We start from the raw sequence: 7952 nt of genomic DNA on the forward strand, positions 1-7952 counted from the left end.
AGCATGAGCTCCACGGATCATCCTCAATCCGATGGACAGACAGAACGAGTAAATCAAATTATTGAGGACATGCTTCGAGCATACGTTGGTGCAAAACCAACAAAATGGGAACGTTACCTCCCAATTTTGGAGTTTGCTTATAACAGCTCCAAGCATACGTCGACGGGATATAGTCCTTTTATGTTGATGTATGGATTTCAGCCACGAGCCCCGATTGATGTTAATATACATCATGATGAGTTGCGAAGTACGCAAAACTTTCTTCGGGATATGCAAGATATGTTGCATATTGCACGGGATAATATAAAAACAGCTCAAGATAGAGCGCGTTTTTATGCCGATCATCACAGGCAACCTCGTGTATTCAGCCCTGGACAGAAGGTATTTTTACGTGTACCTCACAATTCTAAGACATTGTCTACGGGTAAGTGCGCTAAGTTAGCCCCACGGTTTTGTGGACCTTTTACAGTCCTCAAACGCATTGGATCATCAGCCTATCGTCTCGCTCTTCCCGATGGTGTTGGAATCCATCCAGTCTTTCATGTAAGTCGTCTAAAAGAACTTCTAGGTTCTGGCGACAATACAGTTACAACTGAAACTCTGGTTACTTCTGAAGATTTATCTTCTAAACCACATGTACCAGAAAGAATTCTCGATGTTAAAACAAAAAAATTACGTGCTAAGGAAATCCGAGAATTTAAAATAAAATGTCGAACTCAAAGACAAAATCATCAAAGACAGAGCCGAGTCGACAAAGACCAACAAAGGCAGAGTCAACAAGAGACAAGTTCGAAAAGAGTCGACAACAACTGCAGGGGAGGACGAACAAACACCGCCAAAATCCTAGAACGGGGTCGGGACTTCGAACAAGACTCCTGACAGACATGGTTCAACAAAAACCGATCGTCAAACTGAACCGATCGAAGAATCTGAACAAAATAATTTGGCACCTAGGAGATTTGGACGAGCTCGACGGCAAACAGAGTTCTATCAACCGGGCCTTGACTACTTCAACTACACAGATGCAGGTGAACCAAGCACGTATGACAAAGCTATGGCCGCACCAGACGCCGACACATGGCTACAAGCCATGAAATCCGAAATGGACTTGATTCATCAAAATCAAACATGGGAGTTGGTCGAACTACCAGCAGGAAGAAAGCCGCTACCCTACAAATGGGTATTCCGATACAAATATGTATCTGACTCGGAGAAACCCAAATACAGAGCTCGACTTGTCGCAAAAGGATTCAAGCAAGAATACGAGGTCGATTACGACGAGATATTCTCACCAGTAGTCACGATGACCACCCTTCGACTCCTACTAGGAGTTGTTGCGACAGAAGACCTAGAGCTCGAGCAGATGGACGTAAAGACGGCATTCCTACATGGAGATCTGGAAGAGGATATATACATGTCTCAACCGGCAGGCTTCACGGCGATGGGGGAGGACAATCACCTTGTATGCTGACTGAAGAAAAGTCTATATGGCCTCAAACAAGCGTCGAGGATGTGGTACCAGAAGTCTGACTCCTATATAAGGCAGCTTGGATACAACAGATCAAACTCTGACCCATGCATGTATGTTCGGCAACTGGCCGACGAGTCCAGGATCTATTTGATCCTATACGTCGATGACATGCTGATTACAGGAAGCAATCAAGCAGAGATCGGTAAACTCAAGCGGAGCCTTCACGCAAAGTTTGCGATGAAGGAACTAGGACAAGCCCGACACATACTAGGCATGAGGATAGAGTGAAATCGGACGAACAAGACTAGACTCTAACTCTCACAGTCCGACTATATCCGCAAAGTGCTGAAGTGCTTCAACATGGAGAGTACGAAGCCAGTACTAACACCGCTTCCAACGTCCATCAGACTATCGGACAAAGACTCTCCTGCTATAGACAAGGAGAGAGAGCTTAATGGAAAGATACCCTACGCATCGGCAATAGGAAGTATCATGTACGCAATGGTGGCGACCCGACCCAACCTAGCTTATGCCGTAGGGGTGGTTAGCCAGTACATGTCAAACCCAGGAAAGAAGCATTGGGAGGCCGTCAAGCACATCCTAAGGTATCTGAAAGGATCCTTGGATGCACGGCTGACTTTCAAATTGACAACCTCGACCAAAGTCGAAGGCTACACCGATTCTGACTACGCTGGTAACACAGACAATCGGAAATCAACGTCAGGCTACAATTTCATCTATGGTGGCGGTGCGATATCATGGAGGTTGAAACTTCAAGAGTGCACGGCTCTGTCTACCACAGAGGCCGAGTACATAGTAGCATCGGAAGCAGCGAAGGAAGCGATCTGGCTGCACCAACTATCTGCAGATTTCGGAACCAAGAGCCGAACTGACCGACCAACGTCGACCATCCATTGTGACTCACAAAGCGCAATACACCTCATCAACAATCCCATCAATCATGCGAAGACGAAGCACATTGAGGTGCGGTATCATCATATCCGGGAGCTCGTGACAAAGAAGAAACTCGAAGTCCGGAAGATCGACACTGAGGTGAACATCACTGATTGCCTGACAAAGCCACTCCCAGATCAACGCTTCAGAGCACTAAGGACGAAGATGGGACTACGACAAGCGACCGAACAGAAGAAAGCCGAACGGGGAGCAGAAGGTAAAAACTGATTGATGATCATATCACGCCTTTGCCGACTCGGCTGCATGCCGACAAACTTGTAAATATTAAATCTAGGTAAATTTGTAATCTAGGTTTACGGGGGAGATAAACCCCAAAACATTTGTATATACTAAAAAGAGTAGTCCTTTTACAGGGGAGTTTGTTGGTATAAAAGGCCGACTCCTTCCAAGTTGTATCCATCCGAGTGTGAACTCGTTAATAAGTTAGGGCTTAGTATATAAGCGAAGACCTAACATTGTAATAGATGACGAAGAGCATTGTAATCTCTGAGTGAGAAACGCGTTGTGAATAATCGAGAAGCTTTCCATTAGAGCTCAGATCTATGTAAGTCTCAAATCTGTCATATTTCTTGTTTTGTCCATACGTTGTCTGTTGTACACAGTCGTAAGATCTATACGCTTCCGCATAAACGTAAGAACATCAACACTAAGGTGATGTCATCTAGGAGTCCATTGAACCTAGCCACATTTGCAAGAATGACGCTCATTGTTTCCTTTATTAAAATTGTCTTATTATTACAAGAAACAAAATATATGGGCCATCTTTGTAAGAGGCCCACTATAACTAACGTAAAGTGAACCCTATTGACTAATGGCAAGTCTATGATGAAATCGACTCAAATGGAGCCTAAATGATTATTTGTGGTCAAAAGAGGCTAATGAAGATGGTGGGGCACCTTTGAGTGAGTACATATGATATGTCTTTACCAATTCGTTAACTAACTTCCATTGTTGCAACCATCGATAGTTTTGTAATACTAGTTCCAAAATGTTTTAAGAGCCTGTTCTCATGATGTGGTGTGGCTGAAGGTGGAAAGTGGAAAGTGGATAAAAAGAGGGTCTAGCCACAACTACAAGAAAATATGTATATACGAAAATGTATATAGTTAGAGCCATTGACTAAGTACAAGAGGGGCAAAGTTTGAATCTCTATTAGCACGCATAATGGAATTATTCCCTTCAATGTTTTCAAAGCAAAAGGGAATAAACGCATTTGATGCCGAAAATAGGCACCTCCTCTATAAAAAAGGAGAAGAGAGCTTATTTGGGGTTGCTCATTTTGTGTTTCAAGAGTGCACCATTAGGGTTTTATGAGATTGTTCTTAATCTTCTACCTCTCCACTAACTTGCGATTTCAGGGTTTCTTCTTCTTTGGACTTTAGGGTTTCCTTCTTCTTCTCCTCGACATACTTGTGGTTTTAGGGTTTATTTTCCCCCTTCTTCGTGAGTATTAGGAATTCTTCTTCTTCTTCTCAAGCTTATCTTCAGACCGATTTTCTATCAATCACCATTACGTGTTGGCAACTTCAAGAAGGGGTTCAACAAACTCACGCAGTGACTAGTTGTGAAAGGGCAGCACAACGTGACCAAAGAACCCTACATCAACCCGAAGGTCATTGCCGATCAATGTAGGTGAGGTCTCGGCAACCAACTTGACTCGCAACTTCACGAAAACTCAATCCCCTCCCCAACATTCATTTCCATTTTATGCTTAGTGGTCTTCTTGTATCTACCACCGTTGTACTCACTTGTTGGTCATTTTGTAACCATTAATGTATAAAAGTGAATCTAGCATCTAATTCTTAGTATGAGACCATTTTAGTCTTAATCTCATGTACTTACGTTAAAATCTTGTGCGTTAAGCCTAATCTTTTGTGTTACTCGCTCCCAAACCCTCATGAAAAATAGCAGAAGAGGAAAGAAACTCGTTGAGGCCGAACATTTGAGTCCTTTAAGCTCACCTCCTCTATTGTGGGGTAGGTCTCCTTAACATACACACAGACAAACACAATACATCCTCTATTGTGGGATAGGTCTCCTTAACATACACATCGACACACACAATACATATTCGTGATTAGTATTAGGGTTTATCATATGCACACACATAATAATTAACACAAAAATTAATTATGAAAATCACGAATGGATATCTTTAAAAAGAAACAATGACATATCACATACATACGTACATACACCTACACACATACATGCATGCATGCATAAATACACATGCATCTAATTACAACACTCCTTATTGGCATTTTCAACCTCCGAAATGGTTGTTTCCCCTGCCGATCACATAGAGTTTAAAATCTTGTAAAATGTTTACACTAATGACATGATATCTTCTTCTTCTTCTTTTTTAAATACACATGCATACATACACACACATACACTACAAACATATACACATACATATATTTTAGGTCGAATTCATTTTTATTCATCAAAACAATTCATATATAGCATTGCATGATCATAATGTGCGATACACTAGTTGTGAACTAAACAATAGGAATGACTTATTGCTTGATGGGACAATCATTAAGGCACCTAAACAAGTAGCTTATATGCCATCAACTATGGGATGAATGAATTTCTTATGGGTAGAAGATTCTCTTGAATACAAACTAGAGAGGTGACCACAAAATGGAACATTCCGTCCTAAATCTCCTTTGAAGTTCACTCTGTTTTAGGTACTATTTCTCCTTTAGTTAATGGGTTATCACATGTGTACATAAATATAGACACATATACATACATACACATTCCAGGCATACAAACATACACAACAAACACATACATTAACATTTACTACAACACACGTTCATTCATACATACACATATAGATTCATGCATATGCACACATATATTGATTCATGCATACATGCACATTCATACAATTATTTATTCATACACATGCATTCATACAATCAATCAAGAGTATCATTTATTCATACACATACATGCATGCATTCATGATGGTGTTGGCATATACAAAGGATGGCATTCAAACACACATGGCCCTCTTACAAATGTTGGAGTTCTCTCAACAACAAGCAATTTTACATGTGTTCAAATTCAGATGTTCTATTCAATGACTTCAATATATGTGTATATTGCTCGCACATGCTTTCTGGACCTTATTCATGTATGGTATGCATGATTAAGTGTTCGTTACTCTCTTTCATGCAAACAAAAACGAGAATTTCCATTCATCATCGCTAATGAGAGTTTTTTATCATCTTAACCAAGTTGGGAACTACAAAATTTGGAGAGATAAATGTTGATTTTATAGAGATACACATTAACAATCATAAACCTACATTCCCATCTAATTGTTGCAGCTTAATAGATTGACAAGATCAATTCTACTAGTAGAGGTTTGTTTCTTGATCTGTTTTATAAAACACACGTTACCTCTATGTGAAATTGATGAGATATTAGAGATTTTATTGTTTCCGTGTTTAGGCCATCCAAATATTGGAGAATTTCTAGACTGATGAGATTGCAAAAATGAGGTTGGCTTCATCTTAGATCTTAGATTAGAGGATTCAGGTCGAATAAGACCAATGAATTGGTCAAGTGAGTCTTCTGCATCCAAATGCGAATCAATTCATCACCGTATGATCCCGCATTGTATAGTGGTGAGGAATCATCACAATCGTGCTCACCAACTTATGTACATATAATTAGTTTTTAATCCCCAACTTATTGTAATGACACTTTTTTTTAATATTCAAATTACTTCAATCATTTATATATCATTTTTGGACATGTTAAAATTTTCATGTAATTACACTTACCAACATGGTCTATTGTAAGTTGAGTGAGACCGGGACCGAGAAGACATTGAGAGAGAGAGAGAGAGAGAGAGAGAGAGAGAGAGAGAGAGAGAGAGAGAGGGCATGGGTAATTCCTTTTTTTGCACTATTCAAATGGAAGATAATACTCATCGATTTATAAATGTCCGATTGCTTGTTAGATTTGGGGTTACATTTCTCAAATTTGGCAAGTCTTATCATGGTGTTATTTGACACCTAGACAGTGGGTGTTTGCACAATTTACACAGGTTGACCCAAAATCGGAGATGGAGATCGTTTTTCTATTTCTAAGATATTGGAATTGCGTCATAATTGGAATATATGCAACGCTTTTGTATTCGATGGTAGACATGGAGTGAAAGCATATCTACGAAAGTTGAAGAGAGTACTAATGTGGCAATTTTCTTTATTGGAGCAAGTGGAAATTCTTTCCTCAATGGAGTGTTCGTCTTGCCTATTGGCAATTCAACATGTTTCACTACCCATGTAGTGTAGTTAGTGGGTGACCATACTCCATTGTCACACCCATTGTAAGTAGTGTTTTTTACACATATTTATTAATATAATTGTGTGTTTTCAGAGAGAGAGAGAGAGAGAGAGCACGGGCGAGAGAATGTCATGAAGGTCTTTATTTATGGGCTAGAACATAACTATTTTAGGGCATCACTCAATACCTCAATGTGTGGATAAGGATGCGTGGATAATTGTATTGCTAAAACGATGTATTTTGCAACGACTTTTGTCATCACTAGCACCCCCTTTAAGTTGTAGTGTTAGGGCACATGGTGTCCAAAAGGTATATCCATAGATGAAGCCAAGTTGAAACATGCCCCCATCAACAATGGAAAATCAACTCCAAGGGTTTATGGGTTATGCTAGGTATTATTGGAGGTTCACACTCATTATTATTATCTTGTGCAATTACATGTATACACTCACATAAATACCTATGCCCGCATAGAATTAAACCCAATATAATCACACAAATACGGGAAACATGAGTGCACATGTTCCAATCATGCACACACTACATTATTATTACATGAACGCTCACTTAAAAAAATTGAATATCTTGCACATCTATATATTCATTCCATAGCACAATTTCTTCAAATGAGATTAGATTTTCCCACACACCGAAAGTGTGCACCTAAATATACCACCACATATGACTTTTGGGAGATCAAATGGATTTCTCATATCGTGTTCAATTTGTAATGTGTTTTGGGGGTCATAGTGTAGTTACGATTACAACTTACAAATAAAGTGGTGTGTTGATCAATAACATTGTAATGTTGACATACAAGAGATAATGCTTATCACGAGATCTATACTTTCTCACATTGATAACTCTCAATTCCTAGAATTAGATAATTGTCGATGAAGGTACACAAAGATATTCTTAGAGATGTTGGGTTCACAATTTCCATATCCTATAATAGGTCTACTTATGTTAATTCTCAGTGTAGGAAAGTTTAGGGATGAGTTTACATTGACACAAATAAAGTGGTGTGTTGAGCAATAGCATTGTAGTGTTGACATACAAGAGATAATGCTTATCACGAGATCTTTACTTTCTCACATTGATCACTTTCAATTCCCAGAATTAGATAATTGTCGATGAAGGTACACAAAGATATTCTTAATGCTTATCACGAGATCTATACTTTCTCATGTTG

Source organism: Azolla caroliniana, unplaced genomic scaffold (assembly GCF_043228905.1).
Source record: "Azolla caroliniana isolate FFs.n. ecotype wild unplaced genomic scaffold, voAzoCaro1.0.p SCAF_18, whole genome shotgun sequence".
Taxonomy (NCBI): Eukaryota; Viridiplantae; Streptophyta; class Polypodiopsida; order Salviniales; family Salviniaceae; genus Azolla; species Azolla caroliniana.